The sequence below is a fragment of the Delphinus delphis genome, chromosome 14 (genome assembly GCF_949987515.2).
Source record: "Delphinus delphis chromosome 14, mDelDel1.2, whole genome shotgun sequence".
NCBI classification, from domain to species: Eukaryota; Metazoa; Chordata; class Mammalia; order Artiodactyla; family Delphinidae; genus Delphinus; species Delphinus delphis.
Window position 1 is genome coordinate 657,811 of NC_082696.1, and position 18,228 is coordinate 676,038.

Below are 18,228 nucleotides of genomic sequence, written 5' to 3' on the forward strand. Positions count from 1 at the left end.
TGAGAAGCTCCAAAAGCAGGGTGAAATCAGACATTCCACTCACTTGCTACCATGTTATTGAGCTCCCACTTTTTTAAGGGCACTCTTGGCGGGAATCCCAGCATCAGGGCCTCTTGGGGGTGCGGAGGAGCCCAGCTGTTCACGGTGGGGTTGAGGTTTCCCAGAAGGTGCCTCCTTGCTGAGGACACTGGGATCTGCCCCCCATGATCCCAAGCACGTCCCCTAAAAGCCCCGGACCAGGCAGGAGGCTTTGACTGGCAGCTGGGGCCACAGGGCACCATGGCCCCCCTTGTCTGACTGCCATCCTGCCACTCACCTCACAAAACAGCAGGCACCTCTGCCGAAAGCGCGCCTGGTCTCCTGCAGCCTGGGGGTCAAGTCCAGACTCGGGGCCCCCACAGCCCCCTGCACACTTGCAGCCCCACCACGCACAGCCCCCGCCGCGGCCCGCCCCTCTGCCAACGCCCGCTTGGAAGCGCCGGGCTGTCCGAGTCCAACCTCTCTCCTCCCTGCGACCTGTGATTCCTCCTGACCCCTCTCCCTTCTCCACCTGAGTCCCCACGAGGGCCTGTCCCACAGCGTGAGGTTGAAAATGTCCTTCGAGTGAGAGGAAGAGGGAGGAGGTGGTCAGAGGGGCACCAGCCATGCGCTGACCCACAGTTTAGACCCACCTGCTGCAGGACGCGCAGCACGACCTTCGGGAACGCGCCTCCCGAGGGACCTCGGGGCTCACGTGCGAGCGGGCTCCCAGTCTGCCGGCGTGCAGGCCGGGGCCCACGTGGCCCAGCACCGCCGCGCCTGAAGGACACACTGTGCCCTGCAGGGGTGCGGGGAGGGGAGAGGTGAGCAGGGGGTAATCTTTCCCCCAAACCTCAAAGGGCTCCTGCTCTCTCCAAGAGCCCAAGAGGACCTCGGGAGCCCTGTGCCCCCTCTTCACAGGTGGAGAAACGGAGGCACAGAGGGTGCACACGAACCAGCAGCTGGGCCGTGGCTGCCGGGTTCCCATGGCTGCCGGGCTCCCAGGGCTGCCGGGCTCCCGTGGCTGCCGGGTTCCCATGGCTGCCGGGCTCCCAGGGCTGCAGGGCTCCTGTGGCTGCCGGGTTCCCGTGGCTGCCAGGTTCCCGTGGCTGCCAGGCTCCCAGGGCTGCTGGGCTCCCATGGCTGCCCTTCCTGGAGGACACGCCTGGGTGCCACGACACTTCGTTCCCACAAAAGGACCCATTTGTCCCCATGGGGCCATCTCGCCTTTGTCACCGAAGCGTCTGCAAGCAGATGGCCCATCCTCCGCGCCCGTGGGTGGAGCTGTCTCCCTCCAACCCCAGTGCTTCCCCAGACCAGCTTTTTCCAGAAAGCAACAGGCAAAGACGAACTTACACGTTGACTATAAAATTCTAAGCCGGCTGCTTGAGGTGCAGAGGGCGGAGAGTGGGGCTGCCTCAGCCTCAGGCAGGAGGTGTGTGCACTGGAGCTCGGGGTCAGCATCCCCGCCCGGCCTCAGGCAGCATCTGTGGAGCTCGGGGTCCCTGCCGGCACCCCGAACAGGGGAGCAAGAGGCCGCGCCTCTGGCCGAGGGGCGTTTCCACCCATGCAGGGCCCACACGTGGCCTGGTCAGGCTCTGGGCACCGAGGTGTCTGGCGGGAGGCCAGGAGGCCGTTTGCCACCCCCGGGGCCTCCATCAGAAGCCGCCGTCCCCCAGCCAGGCAGACCTGTGCTCACCGGTGGGGAAACGGAGCAGCAGCGTGGATGCAGGAGCCCGTGGGCCGGGGTTTCCCCGGCGTCCAGCCCAGGCCCGTGTTGAGGTGCTGTTCCACTTGAGGAGGCCCACAGGGCCCCTTCTGACCTCTCAGGGGAAGGGCCTTGGCTTCCCTGGTGCAGCCCAACCGTTCTCTTGCAGCTTAGAATTACTCACCACACATCCAGGCCAGTACGGGACAGATGGTGCCCGTGGCCCAGGTCCACAGAGAGGCCCCGACATCCTAAGAAAGGGGCTGCCTTCACCCTGCAGGGCGTGGGGACCAGCCACCCAGACAGGGTACCTGCCAGGAAGGGGCTCAAACGTCCTAGTTGGAAGCTGGGGTTCACTGCCACCCAGTGTGTGTGTGTGCATGTGTATGTGGACACGTTCCCAGGCCCCTCCTCTGTGCACATGTGCACGTGCGTGTGCACAGGTATAAATCCAGGGTCCGTGGGCCGTGTTCCCAACCTCATCCCATCAGAGGAAAGCAGCAAGTCTGCACGTCTCCATCCTCCTGGCCCCGAGGAGACGCTATTGCCCCTGCTCCTCAGGAGGAAAAGTTCCGGCACATCCAGGACGCGAAGCGCTGAGGCGAACAAGTACCAGCTGAGCGTTTCAGCATCGCCAGGGACAGCATCTGTGTGAGAACATGAGCTCCACAGACACAGCCTGGAGGACCCACAGCATTCAGGTGTGTAGACCGGCATTCACACACCTCCCTCAAACTGCTGCGTCTCCAGGTGCCAAATACTCCCGTCCTCTGCTCCAAATACACCCTGGGGTCGGGTCACTCGTCCTAGAGAAGGACTGAGCGCCTGCTGGGAAGAGCACGAAGAACGCCGTAAATTCGCAGCACAACCACCCGTCACACAGACAATACCCGCCCCGTCTACACAGCCACGCAGGACCCACCCCGTCTACACAGCCATGCAGGACACACTCCGTCTACACAGTCTCCCTGGAGCCGACCTACCGGTCTCCCGCAGAAGCTCTGTGGGGGCTGTTTGCTGGAGGAGCAGTCAGGGGACCCTAGGGGTGGACTTGTGTGCTCGTGGCCAGAGGTGACTGGGGTCCCTGGGTGGGCGTGGACGCTGGGCTCTGCTGGCTGCCTGGGCCCAGACTTGAGCTCGCGATCCTAAGTCACGCTTGTTTCGGGGACAACGGGGCTGGGGTCCTTCCTGGCCTCCTGTCCCTGTCTGGCCGCCTGCTTCCTGGGCTCCCTCTGACTTCGAGGACGAGCACCCGCCCCCCCTGCACAGTTTGCCCTCAGACCCCCCAGGTCCTGCCAGCGGAGGAGTTAGAGGCCGGCCTGTCCACCCGAGAGCTGGCCTGAAAAGCCCGAGGCAGCCCCGTCTGCACCCTCTGGGTCTCCTAGCCCCGGGACCAGATCCAGAGGAGCTTCCTTGCCGTCCACCCAGAGGAGTTACCAAATCCTTACTCATCCTCAGGAAGCATGAATGTTTCATATCTATTTCTTCCCCAAAGTCTATTCTCTTATTATTGTGTCAAAATTAAAAACAGCTGGGCTTCCCTGGTGGCGCAGTGGTTGGGAGTCCGCCTGCCCAGGTAGGGGACACAGGTCGTGACCCGGTCCGGGAGCATCCCGCGTACCGCGGAGCGGCTGGGCCCGTGAGCCATGGCCGCTGGGCCCGCGCATCCAGAGCCTATGCTCTGCAACGGGAGAGGCCACAACAATGAGAGGCCCACGTACAGAAAAAACAAAACTATTTCTTTCCACAAGGCAAAGACACCCAGATTCATCTCTTTTTCTTCTTAAAATATCCTTTTCTTTGAAGACATAGAACATAGATGCAGGTGGGGGACAGCCCTCCTGGTGGTCTCCATGCTGGGCAGCTGGCTGACCTCCTGCAGGCTGGACTGGGGCACACTCGGTCCCGTCCTGTCTTCAACATAAAGCAAGTCATGTGACAGGACAGTGAGGAGGACGGCCAGAGCCTCCCGCTCAGGGCCGCAGGCTCCGGGAGCGGGGCTGGGAGGGCTGGCGCAGTGCGGGCGCAGCGCTGCCCGAGGCATCTCAGCATCACTGCCTGCCTGGACAGGACCCCAGCCCCCGTGCTTGGCCTGGGTGCTTGTGTGCCAAAGTGCAGTCACCCCAGACCTTGCTGCGCACAAGGGCCGTGAGCAGGGGGTGAGAGGCGCGTCTGTGCTGATGGACGCCACTCCCGTGGTCACGGCCCATGCAGGGACGATGACAGACGGGAGAACACCCAGTGCCTGCGGGCGGGGCCCCTGGGAGGCACACCTGCGGGCAGGGCCCCCGGGGCTCTCTGTGCACGGAGGAAGCCCTACTGACTTAGCCGTCAGTGAGCCAAAGGGGTTCCCTCCTCCAGGGCTGCTCTCGGGCCAGATGAGATGCACAAACCCCCAGCCCAACGGCGGGTGTTTAGCAGACGCTGTATTACGTTCATGATTAACTTACTGTCTTATCCATTGTCTGGCCATCGCTATGCAGTTACTACATCCTCCTCACGTCAGATGATGAAAAGTTAAACTAGTTAAAGCAATGACCTCTTCAAAGGCAAATAGAGCAGAAGGACATTCGTGTCCGGTGGAACAGCCGATCACCCCCAGATCGAAGGACTGAGGACACTCTTTTCGGCACGGAAGCCAGCACTGAGGCCAGCGGGAGGGATTGGAGCCCTCCCTGGACCACCTGATTGATGCCCACCCAGCTGACTCGGCCCAGCGTCTGGGCTTCACTGGGCTCTGAGTTCTCGTCCACAGGACGGTCACTTATGGCTGCTCCCGCCCCAGACACTGCCGCTCAGGGGCTGGCTCCTCGCCGGCTTCTCGAGAGTAGGTGGCGGCCAGTGGGCAGGGACAAGGACGGCCAAGGCCGCAGGGTCCCCGGGGAGGCGTGGCGGTGAGTCATCCTGTGAGATCTGAGTTAGTCCCTGTGCTGTGCTCGGCCTCGCTGAGTTACTTCTCTTTCCTTTGTTCGTCAGGAAGACGACAGCTTCAGGAAGGAGAACGGGCGAGAACAAGAGGCCGCGTGAGCCGGACGCACGTCCTGAAGGAGGCCCCGTCCCTGCGGCTCGGTCCTCGCAGGAAGGAGCGGCTGCCGGGCACCCCCAGCAGTTCAGCAGCGAGAGGTCACCTACCCAGCGGGAGCTGTTACTGTGCAGCTGGTGTTTCAAAATGTGCTACCGAGAGTCAAAGACATGGGCGTCCCAGTCTCCTCCCGTGGGTCCAGGTGCCGTGACTCAGTGGAGGGTCCCAGACCCTCAGTAAGGGGAGGGCTGCCACCTCCAGGCCCGCCTGGGGCAACAATTTCCAGGAAAAAATATAGGCTGTGGAATTAGACAGCTCTATTTAGCTAACACCCTTTTCATTAATTAAACCTGTATTTTTTTTTTTGTTTTTTTTTGCGGTACGCGGGCCTCTCACTGTTGTGGCCTCTCCCGTTGCGGAGCACAGGCTCCAGATGCGCAGGCTCAGCGGCCATGGCTCATGGGCCCAGCCGCTCCACAGCATGTGGGATCTTCGCGGACCGGGGCATGAACCCGCGTCCCCTGCATTGGCAGGTGGATTCTCAACCACTGAGCCACCAGGGAAGCCCATAAACCTGTATTTTTTAAGTGCCTGTGATGTGCTGGGAGCAGAGACTATGTCCTGGATCTGTAGGAAGAAAGTCTCCTGGGCCAGCTTTGGTCCCACCTGTCGGGCATGAGAAATAAACTACAGGCGCTCCCTGCCTGAGACCCGGCTGGGAACTCGCTGGGACGGCTGAGACAGAGTCCCGACCTCACAGGCCACGGGCCACCCACGGGACCACAAATGGCACGAATTGAAAACAAGACGTGGACGCCCGCTCAGCTCTGTGAGCCCCCAGAGGGAGCTGGGCCTGTGGTCAGAGACCCAGCCTCGGCGTCACAGCTGGATGCCCACCGCCATGCGGGTGTGGACACACCGGCACCAGCCAACCGCGTGTTTCACTAATGAAGTGTTGTTGGCAAAGCTTCAGTCCTGCACCTGCGTGGCCCCTCTGTGGCTGCTTCAAGGACGGCAGAGCTGGGCAGCCCGCGAGGCCGAGCGCATCTGCTGCCTGGACAGGAAGGCCGCGGGCCGGGAGGAGGGATGGGCTCACAGCAGGCACAGGCCATGGAGCGGGCTCAGGGCTCCCGTGACCGTCACCAGCGGCGTGGATCTGACACTGCAGCAGAGAGACGCGCCCGGCGTGCACCACGTCTGCGTGCTGGAAAAAAGAGAATCATCTGAGATTCCATTCATTCACCAAAAACAAACAGGAAGACGCAGAGAATCAGAATAGAGGTTGCAGGGTCAGCTCACTGGCTGCCTGCCCATCCAGGACCCGGATCCGTGGCTGCAAATGCAGGGGCACGGGTGCGCTGTCCATAAAGACGGAGGCTGAGCTGCCACAAACCCAAGGCTTCCTGTCTGGATGGAGACAGGACAGCCAAGGAGAGGCCAGGAGCTGGGGGCCCGGGGAGGCGAGAGCAGGGCCACGGCCAGCCCACCTTGCAGACCTGCAAAGTGGCCAGGCCCAACAGCCTGGGGGCAGCTGGGTGAAGGGGGACACAGGATAGTGGCTCCATGCCCCCCGCCCCGGGCCCAAGGGATGACCGGCTGGCAACAGCGGGGGAGGACGCCCTCCGGGAGGACCGGGGCAAGCAGCAGACCCAGCAGAGGGTCTGAGACGCTGCCCGCATTTCTGCCCCTCCCCTGAGGAGCGGCGGTGTGCGCGCAGGATGAGCGTGGCCGCCTGCCACCTGTCCCCTGGGGCAGCCCCTCCGGGGGCCACGTCTGAGGGCTCCCGAGCCCCGAGCCCAAGGCCTTCACTCCCAGAGAATAAACACGACTCTGGGAAGTGTGCTCACTTCGGGCTTGCTCTGGAATTAGTGGTTTCCGTCCCCTGCCCCCCACCCCGTGCCCCGTCGCCTCCCCAGGGCCCTGCCTCTCGGAAAGGCCCCACCGCACACGTCGGTGCTCGGGCGCCTCAGGCCCTGAGTTCATGGTCCCAGCGGGGCTGGGACACTGCGTGGGGGATCCCAGGCCCAGCCCAGGCACAGCCCACTCCACCTCGGCTCTGCAGACGCAGGGCTCCTCTCACTCTGCCCTGGACACGTGCTCCAGCCCACCCGGGAATGCGCTGACCACCCAGGCTCAGGCTTGAGGACGGCCTCGGGCTGTGGCTTAGCATCTGCTACAGCATCTGGGGCTCCATGTGGGGCTTGGTTGCTGCGAGCCTTCACAGGCCAGCAGCTTGGACACTCCCAGGCCCCCCAGCGTCCGCACACTCCCTGCAGCCTCCACGTGCCGCTGGGCCGGGAGCTAACACAGCAGTGCTTTTTGGGACCCAGCTGCAACCTCCCACCAGCTTCCTGGCCAGTGGCCACCCTACCTGGGGATAAATCCCAAACTTGTTCCTGGGAGTAAAGAGTTCCCCCTGGGATGAGAAGCACAGGCAGGAGCTTGGGGTCACTGGCCCTTCCCGGTGGCCTTTTCCCCCTGACTCTTACTGCACGTTTGTGTCAGTGACACAAAGGCCACCTGTGTGCCTGCTGGCAGAGTCCAGGGTCCCTCGTGGCCAGTGAGGGGTGTCCGCCTGAGCCCCTGCTGGCTCCCACCCGCGGTCTCCTCACACACACACAAGCCCCGGCCATCGCCACCTATTCTGCTTGGCCTCAGACTTTGCAGAAGGAGGTCCCACCCTGCAGTCTCCTGGGGCCCGCTTTTCAGTCCTTGTGCTGGTGTCGCATGTGCCTGTCCTGTGTGTCTCGACGTGCTGTCACCCCCAGGTCAGGTGAAAATCAGGCCGTGCCCTTGAGGATGAGCTTCCCCTGTCCCTGCGGCCCTGCTTCCTCCATTCTTGGGGCTCGGGGCGTCCCCCACGAGAGGGGCCCTTCTCCCCGGAGCCCGGAACCGGCCCAGCCTGATGGCCGAGGAGAATGGCTGCTCTGAATGAAGCCCGAAGCCAGACACTGGGTGGGGAGGGGGGAGGGAGGGAGGAGTCGCTGAGGACTCACCAACCGGGGTGGCCTGGATGAGGTCCCTAGGCCTCATCAGAGCAGCACAGCAGGCACCCTGACCCTCTGCGGGGTGCGGGGGGGCATCACGCCGGGGCCACTCACGAGCCTCCTGGCCCAGGGGAGGTGGCGGGAGCCCCAGACGCAGGGTCACAGGAGTCCCTCTGAGCCTCCGGGAACAGCTCGGGGCAGCGCTGGGATCCATGCTCGGGGCAGCTGCTGGAGACGAAGTCCATCAGAGAGGGAGAGACTCCTCGCCCCCAGAAGAGGGCCCGTGCTGGGGGGCCGAGGCGCCTTCACTCCAGAGGTGACGGCACTCGGGGGCAGGTGCTGCGGGCGCCAGGGAGAAGGCGGTTCCGAGACGAACTCTCCGAGCTCCCAGGGCTTGTTCGCAGAATCGCCGCCAGGCACACACGTCACAAGCCACAGAGCAAAGCGAGCGCAAGAGGCCCCACAAGCGGGAGGCTGTCGCGGGGTCTGAGGGCCTGAGGCCGCCGCGGCTCCGCCGGTGAAGGAGCCGGAAGCACAGGGCCTCCAGGCGGGCGCGCTCGGGGCCTGGGCGCCACCCCCACCCGGCAGCCAGCACCCTCCGAGGCCTGGGGAGCGAGCTGCCCGGCCCGACGTGAGGCCCTCAGCCCGTCACACGGCAGGTCTGCCTTGGTGTGCAGACGAGCTGTTCGCGTTCAGCCTGAGAGAAACGCTGAAAACAAGTAGCTGCAGCCCAGGGGCAGGGTCGGGGCCTTGGGCAGACCCCGCCCCCCAGCAGCACATAATTAACCACCCGCCCCTCCAGGAGCCCCGGCCCAGGGTCTGGGCCTCATATACGCCGGGCTGGGCCCAGATGCTCGAGAACCGCGGTGGCCCCTGAGGGAGCCTGTGGGCCGCCGCGGAAACAGCACATAAACCCACCAGCTCCACTAACCTGCTTCCCTGGAGACAGTGGTCCCCTCACCCAGCCCTCCAGCTCCCGGCGTCCACCGCAGACCCCTCAGACGGGGCGGTGAGGAAGGAGCCCTGCGCCCACCGCAGACCCCTCAGACGGGGCGGTACCTTAAGGTCCTTGCAGAGGGTCGGCCTCCATTTTCCGTGGCCCTCGCGCCTGTGCAGTCCCCTCATCGCAGGTGCAGGCCTGTCCACACACCTGCCTTCCAGATGCTCAGCAGGGACGGGGTGCTGTGGGGAGTGGGAGGGAGCCCAGAAGCTGAGGGGGCGGCTGAGGGGCCGACAGGAAAGGCGGGCTGCGCACAGGCGACAGCCCTGCGGGGGCCGCACAAGGCCCTGCCAGCTCCATGTGCAGCCGGCCAGGGAGCCCCCACAGCCGTCACTTCTTGAGAGCAAGGCTGGCTACCGTTTGTCATGACTGTTGGCAGGGAAATGGGGTTTATGGAGAGAATCTCCTGCAGGCTGGAAAAAGTGCACAAAGGATTAGAGCCGCTGTTGGGAGGTGGCCCGGGGAGAAGCACCGACACTGAGCTGAAAGGAGCCCAGCGCGGCCCCTCCCTCCCGCCGTCCACGGAAAACAGGCCAACCCCGGAGCGCCCCTGCGTCCCCGCGTCCCCGCGCCCCCGCACCCCCGGCTCCCGTGGCGCGTCCCGCCCCTCCTCCGGCTCCTCCACAGACCTTCCCCGTGCCCTCGCCGCACAGCCCTGCTCCAGCGCGGGCCTCCCCAGATCCTCCTCGCATCTCAGCCCCCTTAATAATTAGACGGTTTAGTTGCACGAAACGGAGACGACTTAGACACCAAAGTGAAAAGGAATTTGTTGGTGGGACACTCGCAGTCGCAGGATGGACAGGAAGCTGGGAGGAGGTGGGCCCGAGCCCCGGAGAGCTGGGCCGTCTTGTGGTGAGAGCAGACTGGACGGTGGCCTTGACCCAGAGGCAGGGGGACGACGGCCCTGGGCATGGCTGACACGGTCCAATGCTGACCCTTCGAGGGGCAGGGTTGCACTCCAGAAGGAGTTGGCGCTGAGGCTTCTGGGGGGAGGGCAGGCACCCAGATCCACTGTCCCTCTAAGACTCACCCAGCGAGAGGGTACATCACCCCCAAGGAAACAGTGGACGCTGTAGAGAAGAAAGGATAGCGGAAGACTGGCTGAATTTTAATGTCCATTGCCCTCCTCTGCCCACTTCTGAGCCCTGGCTGGCCCTTCCTGGGTGTCCCCTGCTGTGTTTTAATCCTTTATTCACATGCTCACCCCCTGGTGGATGCGAGCTTTCTGGGGGCTGGTCCTGCTGTGCCTGTCTTTCTGCCTTGACACCCAGGAAACAGTCAACCTGCTTTGGAGAAAAGCAGATCTATTTATACGTACAAAGCTATCAAATTTATCTCTTAAGATTTATTTAATTTATCTCTACTCAAGTTCAAGTGCCCCGGACAAAAGGACGATGCATGGAACACCCAGTAACACGGCCTCGGGCTGGGGGGGGGCACCTCATCAGTTCCCTTCAGAAATTCTTTTTTAAATAACAGTAAGTCCCCTACATAAAAATGTTTCATTCAGAGAGCACGTTCATAAGTCCAACAAAGTTAGCCTAGGTACCCAGCTAACACCGTCGGCTATACAGTGCTGTACCGTAATAGGTTTATAGTACTTTTCACACAAATAATACATAAAAAACAAACACAAAAAATAAAGAGAACATTTTTAATCTTACAGTGCAGTCCCTTGAAAAGTACAGCAGTGCAGTACACAGCTGGCATCCAGGGGCTGGCATCGAGGGCACAGGCAGGAAGAGTTACTGACTGGAGGAGGGAGGGGAGGTGGGAGACGGTAGAGCTGAAGGGTCGTCAGCAACAGGAGACGGAGGGCGAGCTGCCATTTCCTTCACGCCTGACGCTGACGGCACAGGCTCTGGTTCCTTGCTGGATTCAGTTCTATCCACCCTCTTGAAAAGACGATCGAGTGATGTCTGGGTAGTAGCTCTTTTTTTCTCGTCATAGATGACACGGTAGCACTGGATTGCATTCTGAACGGCTGCTGCAAACTTTGTGCACTGTTGTAGGTTCGGGTCCTGTGCCTCGAAAGCTAACAGCGCCTCCTCAACTAAAGAAAGTCCCCTGCCGTTTCCTGCGTCGTGACTCTCTTCAGTTCTGCAGTTACTTCTTCTTCCTCGTGTCTCCCTTCGTCCTTTCTCTGGGCCTCCAATCCCTGGCGCTTCTCAGCAGTACAGCTACATCACCACTGCTTTTACACTTGCTTCCGGACATCCTGGGCTGGAAATAAAGATCCTGTGCTACGGTACTCTATACAGTACTGTACAGTGAAGTTCACAAAAGCACCACCGGTTGTAGAGGATACACGCACGTGACAACGTACTCCAGACTCGTGAACTAACTTACGTGATTGGACGTGCAAACGCACGTTCCCGTCTTGGAATGTTCGCAACTTGAAGGTTCGTATGTAGGGGACTCACCGTATGGAACACGTCACGAATTTGCTGTCATTCTTGCCCAGGGACCTTGCTTCATCTTCTCTGTGTCGTTCCAATGTTAGCCTATGTGCTGTCGAAGCGAGCGCCTTCGGAAATTCTTCAGGCATCTGTGATTGTCAGTCAGTGATACCCACCTATGAGTTTCTCCTCACTGTGAGCCTTATGTCACACGGGCCTCACAGGATCCTTTGGAAATTAGCTGAGACGATACACCCAAGTCCTGAGCAGTGCACCCAAGGGCTGCTGTCATAACCACAGTGCCTTGTTGTTTGGTTCAAGACTTTGCATAATACGATGTGTGCCCTTGGAGAGGGTCGGTCGGTTCTTCTCATCCTTACGGAATTGAGCTCTATCTTGAGCTTCTGCCACGGAAGCGTCCCGCCCACAGTCAGCTCTGGGTCCACCATGCTGCAGCCCCGTCACCCGTCACCGCTCACCCCCCACCAAGCACAAGTGCTGGGAGGGGTCCTGGGTGCACAGTGGGGACAGCTCAGACCTTGGCTGCCCGTGCAGCTGCTGGTCCAACGGGAGAGGTAGACGTTAGGCAAATAGAGCAAACACATTTGTGACGGTGTGGCTAACAGTCCAGGCTTCGTACCGGGGCCTGCGTGAGGTCGAGGGCCCTCCACGGAACTGACGTTTACTGGCCCCTCAGGGACGAGAGGGCCCACCAGTGTGGGGAGAAGCAGGTGTGCCGGAGAGACACAGAGAGCAAGGTGGGACGCGGACATCTGGCCAGCCTGGAGATGTTGGCGGGCCAGGCCTGCATGGCCACTGGGATCTGGACTTTGTTCTAAGTACAAAGGGCCACACAGAAGGCAGACGGCCATGCCTGCGTAACTTTTAGGAAACAGACTGTGGTTGCACGTGCACGTCGTGGGTCACAGAAGGGGAGACAGGAAGCGGGAGCTCCTTAAGGATGGTCTGGGGGAGGTCAAAGCTGCAGGAATCAGGATGGAGGCTGCAGAGAGAGAAGGGGAGGCTTCTCGGGGCCTTTTGGAAGTAACACTGACAGGTTGGGGAGGGGCTAAACTTGGGGCGGGTGGGCCTGACGGAGAGACCAAGGGGGGAAGACCGCCCAACAGGACTCGGGTACAGAGCTGCCGCTGACCCAGATGGGGAGGAGCTCTAGGCAGAAATAGTCTTGCATGACGGCCCCGTGTGACACCCTCCACGTGGAGACCCGCAGGATTACAGACGACACGACACGACCGCCAGCCATGAGCTGGGACCTGGGTCAGATCCACCCAGCAGAGCGGAGGCCGTTTCCTGCGGCCAGCTCTCCAAGGGGCCTCTGTTCTCCAGGAAACAGAGGGCGTGTTATTCATCAGAACTTCACGAGGTGGAAGAAGTCGCCCGGCTGTGCCCCCTCACGGACGGTCGCCTTCACCCGCTCCCGTTTGTAAGTGCCCATCGTGGTGCCAGGTCCAGCCGAGAGAGACGGGCACAACCCGACTCTGTCCTCCGAAGCCCGCCTCAGCTCCCCAGGCCGCAGCCGGGCGCCCACGGCCCACCCCCGCCGGGGCGCATCTGCCTCAGGGGCGACGGTGGGCTTGGACGAGGAGTGTGCGTCACGCAAGGGTGATAACACGCCGAGCCCTGAGAACGGGCCGCGCTTCCCAGCTACCTGCTTCCACTCACGGGCACACGCTCTCACATGCGTGTACGCAGACGTAGCTGCGTGTCTGTGCCACTGACTGTTGACAGAGTTGGAATCCTCTTTCCTTCCTCTGGCTGGATGACCGTGAGGGTGATGTACACTTTTCTCAGAGAATTTGGAAGGTAAAGATGTGTGTGCATCTGTGCGTCTGTGCAAAATGAATCATGACCTCACCTTTCCCCCCAGGACCCACTGTCGGTATTTTGGTTTGGGGAGAACTTGTAGGAGTTTAGAAGAGACACAGCCGTTCTTGACTCTGCCCCCACCAGACGTGAAGGGGGTCACAGAGCCTCCCGCTCTCCGAGACGCTCGGGGACCTGCCACGGGCCGCGCACACTCGGGGGACCAGCCGTGAGACCCGGCCCTGCACCCGGCGGACGCCGGCCCACACGTCTGTCCTCATGGGGATCGTCGCCGTGTGCTGGAGACAGTTTTCTGTTCCTCCATCTTTACACAAACTTATCAGTGAAATCAGCAGTGGCCGTAAGTAGTGAATTTAATGGCTTCCACACTATCGTCTGAGAAGTTCTTTTAAATTAAAAATAGTCATCACTGCTTATCGCTTCACCAGAAAAATGTCACTGGGGATGTTTTAGGAGGAACGGCGGGCAGGGCTCAGAGAAAGAGGCCACGTTTCCTGCGCAGGCGCCTGTCCCGCGACTGTGCACACGGCCTCGTTTGATGCCGGCGGGGCTCCCGTTCCTTCAAGGAGAAGCCCCCTCACCCTGAGAGGAGAGGCCAGCCCGAGGCTGCACGGCCTGTGCTGGGCGGCTGGGGTCCAGGCCGCTCGTCCGCGGAGCTTCCCTGCAGCAGTCACCAGGCTGCCGTTCTTAACTCATGCCGGGTAGCAGGGAAGATCTGTGAGATTCTCAGGCGCTCTTAGACACCAGCGTGTTTGAAAGGGCTTCTCATTGTGACCAAACTTTTTTTTAAGTGAAGAGTGAGTGATCTTAGATGTTTCCTGGGAGCTGGGATACTGCTCTATGTCTTTCGTATTTGGGTTCACACCTTCAACTGTGCATAAATTATAGGTAAATGCCACATTTCACAGAAGAGATTCCAAGGCGGGCGGGACTGCCCACCGTCGCCAGGCTCCCACATGCTTCAGTGCAACTTCCGCCTCCCAGACCTGGGCTCTTGGGGATGGTTTGGGGTCCCAAGAAGGGCAGAAATCAGCTGGGGGCGTAAATACATCCAACAGAGCAGGTGAAGAAGGGATCAATAAGGCCGCACCGTGTGTCTCTAGGCGCTGGCGGCTCAGCCCAGCCGGCGCGTGAGCGGAGGGCTGCTGACGCTGACGCTCGTGCCCCGGCCCCATTCAGCGGGCGGGCGGAGATGCACATCGGCACAGACTGCACCCCACCTCTGTCGGCCTCCCCCCACCCCCGAGACCCCCGCTAAGGGCAGATGAGCAGGTGTGGGCCCTGTCAGTGGCCTCTCGGGGACCACTCCCATCTTTGTGTCGCTGTTGCTGGGACCCCACTTCCTGTCCACGAGCTCAGGGACCCGAAAGCTCTCTGTCTGCACCTCCCTGCTCAGCCCACCTCCTCTTCTCCCCGCCGGCTGCCTACGTGTTCGAGCTGGGCCTCCAGCCCCTTTCTATCCTCCAAAAGGCAAAACGTTCCAGTCCCCGAAATTGCTCTGCCTTTGAGTGGTTGCCTCTGCGCTTGGGCTGATGCTACAAGCAGAGTCTGCAATCCCGTTGCCAGTCCCGATGTGGACAGAAAGAAGAGCCGCTCAGATGCCTGCTTCTCTACCTGAATGATGCCCGTGAACCCCAGACAGAGACATGAGTCTCCCATCTGCGGAGCCGGCCTCTCCTCCCTTCTCATCCCACTGCCCCAGCCTTCACAGTGTCACCGGGGAGTAAAGGAAGTATAATAGCTAAGTGTGGGGTTTGACCAGCTTGATCTGCACAAACACCCATGAACCCATCACCATAATCAAAACAACAAGCTTTCCCATCGCCCCTGGCGTCTCTTCCTGCCCCTCAAGCTCTGTGGGGTGAAAAACCTGCTTCCAGCCTCACTCGCACGGCTGCCCACGGGCCCCAGTGTCTTGGAGTGGACGGAAGGATGGACTCGGGAGGACAGAAACCCCACGTCCCAGGGTGTCGCCCGGAGCAGGGCCTTCGGCAGTCTTGCCAGGAAGCCAGGGCTGGAAGCCCTTCGCAGTGCCGCCAGGCCCCAGGAGAGCACATCCTAAAGGACTGGCCCATTGACCCTTGGCGGGGGTGATGCCGGGTTCCTGGGGCACCGTTCACAGTGGGGGAGGCAGCCCTCCGATGGAGTGTGGGTGCCGCGGGGGGTGGGGATGGAGGCTGGGACGCATGCGTGCACGCGCTCCCGGGCCCTGCCCTTCACCCGTCAGAGCAGATTTGCCGTGAGCAGTCTCTGCTTTAACCATCTGTGGGAGGAAAGATGCCTCGTATTTAAGAACTAAACTGGACAATGAGACGTTTTTTATTCAAGATTATTTTTCCAAATGAATTTCAGAAGATGAGTGATGAGGTCATCCTGCCTCCTGACAGGGGTCCCGGCCCCTGCGTCCCTCCCTCTGTGGTCAGTGGTACCGACAGCCCTCTGTTCCCCTCCCTCGGGACGTCAGAGCCCCAGGCAGCAGACCTGGTGAGGGGTGAGTTGGGGAGTGACGGGAAGGCTCTTCAGAGCCGCACGAAAGCAGCACTTTTAACTAACATTGTGGAATTACTTAGCTTCCTAGATGAAGCCCTTTCTTTCTTAACTTAGCATGAGTTAAATGTAACTGCATGTCTTGTTATGGTTAGTTATTTCTCCATGTTTCCTGCTTACCAGTTTACTCAGTTTGCCATCGAATCTTAAATTAATTCTGATTATTTGGACAAGTGAGAACAAGTTTTCCATTACTCCTAACACCAAACCAGCCTTTTGAAGTCCACGAGCACATACGTTTCTCTAAGAGCTGTTTGTCCCGGCCTTTTCAGAACCTTATTTGGAGTGGCGACTCAGTAAATCTTTGCCAACTTGACTTAAATTGAATTCCCTTCAAGTGAACTCCATTAACAGCGGTTCAGGACATACTCAAGACGTGTCCACTTAAACTCTGAACCACCCTCCATTCAGCAGATGTCCTCAGAGGCCCCTGGGAGCCCCGGGGTTGGCAGCCAGCTCGCAGGGGCGGACATGAGCGGGGGCTTCTGCTCCGGGTCTCCGTTTCAGAGTCCGGCTCCCCCGCTTTGTCCATGGTCCTCCCAGCATCTGAGACAGAGCTCCTCCCCGTGGACCGTGACTCCGGCAGCCTGGGGTCTTGAACGCCCTCAGGAGCAGGGAGGTTGGTCCACAGTTGGCACCGGCCAGCCCGATGACGCGTGGGTCCTCTCTGCTGGATGGGGATGGCGTGGACGTCCCCCTGCTCTGGCCCTGGAGGCTTGTCTGGGACACAGCGACCTGGCCCTTGGAGGCCTGGTCTGCCCATCTGTCTGCACGGCTGCACCAGGGGCCAGACCAGCTCTGTCCTCTCCGCCGCCTGCTGCTCGGCTGCTCGCGCGCATTCAAAACTCCGCAGAAGCTCGTTTCTGCGATCCCGTGCCGCCGCTTCCCTTTCCCCTGGAGAGTCTGCTACTCTGTGCCCTCCCGGCAGCTCTGTGGCTCCCACGGCTTTGCAGCTGGAAGGCGCCCTCGGCGCCGCACTCACCCGCGTTCTGAGCCTGGCGGATGGCAGGAGGCGCGATGTAGCGTACTTAACGCTTCAGCGCGGCGCAGAGCAGTCTCTGAAGGGATGAGGGTGGCGAGGGAGGCCTCAGAAGTCGCGGGGGAGCTCAGGGACAGGGCAGGGAGGCAGGAAGGATGTGGCACCTCCGCCAAAAGCATGCCAGGGGCCGCAGGCGAGCTCTACTATTTGACGCTTTCTAGAGGCCTTGTACTTAGAAGGGGAAATTTCTGCCTCTGACCTGACTTACAGGACTTCAGCCTGCCGTGGTTTGCTCTGGCAGCAGTATGGAGAACAGACGTGGAGACCAGACGAGGTGCCCAGGGAGGGTGTCCGAGCCCAGTGGCCTCGCAGCCTGCCTCCTGGGAAAGGAACTCAGCCTGTCGTGAGCGAAAAGCAAAAGCATCATCCCCCCTACCCCGTCTCCCCGGTCCCCAGTGGTGAACTTACACGTCTTTGTGCAAAACTACCCACACCACGTTCTGTGGAAAAGACCTGGCCCGCAGCCCCCTGAAGGCCACGCGCCCGTGCAGCAGACGCGCCTGTTCGCCACTTTGAACCAGCACTTCCTGATCCTACGTGCGCGGAGCTCTTCTTTGTTTCTGCAAAACACACATTAACATTTGGGGGACACTGGGGGACACTCGTATTCTTTTAAGAAGTTGTAAAAGTTCCTGTTTATAAATATTTTTTAATTTAACGAGTGTTATTCAACGAGGGTTTTTTTTAAACAGCTTTCTTGAGATCTGATTTACGTGCCCTACGTTCACCCATTTAAAGTGCACAGCCCGGTGGTTTTTAGTGCCCTTCCAGAGGTGCGCAGCCGCCACAATCTCATCCTGAAGCATTTTCATCACCCTCAGAAGACGCCCTGCTCTCACAGCCCGTCACTCCCCTTGCCTCCTCCCTCATCCACTTTGTGTCTCCATAGAGCCGCCCCTTCTGGATGGTCCCTACCCACAGAGTCACACAGTGTGCGGCCTTTGTGACTTGTTACTTTGATGCCGCTGACATCTCCGAGGTGCATCCTGCTGTAGCAGGATTCGGACCTTCATTCCTCTACTGCAGAAGAACACTCCGCGGTGAGGGCTACCCCGCTCTGTGCCCACCTCCGCGTCCGCTGGGGGGTTATTTATGACACCTGCTCAAGCACAGGAGGGCAGCCTTTATTCAGGGCCACTGCAGGTGCAGAGACCGCCTACTGTGCGGCTTCACAGTGGGGGAGGGGGAGGGGCTCAAGTCCAAATACAACAAGGAAAAGTGGGAATTTATAGCCTAGGAGCCGGTGGGAGTTTGTGCACAGAAAACCACGAGAAGGAAACACCTGGGCTGACGGGCCTTCCGGCTAAACCAACCTGCTGGGATCCTGGCTGAAGGCAGGCCGCGCGCTCAGACATCACCTGCAGACGGGGCTGAGGATCCCGATTAGATGCTGCGGGGGAGCAGATCCGGTGGGTTCTGACCGAACTGACACGAGGATTCTTGCTCAGTTTGGACAAGGCAGAGGTGAACGGAGAAGCCCCAAAGGCGAGGCCTGCAGGGGACCCGGAGCGGAGTTTGGTCAGGGAGAAATCCGTGTCAGTGGACACCTGGGCGGTGCCGATTTTGGGCTTTTGTGAATAGTGCTGCTATGAGCCTTCTTGGACACGTTTTTGGTGGAAGTACATTTCCGTTTCTCTTGGGATTTATCTAGGAGTGGGCTTGC

The 18,228-nt window shown here is 60.5% G+C and overlaps 1 non-coding gene across 1 annotated transcript; it reads right to left on the reverse strand.

Annotated features, from left to right (window-relative positions):
* Positions 1-11,155: 11,155 nt before the first annotated feature.
* Positions 11,156-11,262, reverse strand: LOC132437460 (U6 spliceosomal RNA). Its single transcript, XR_009522043.1, has one exon. It is a non-coding gene; the product is annotated as a U6 spliceosomal RNA (small nuclear RNA).
* Between the last annotated feature and the right edge of the window lie 6,966 nt (positions 11,263-18,228).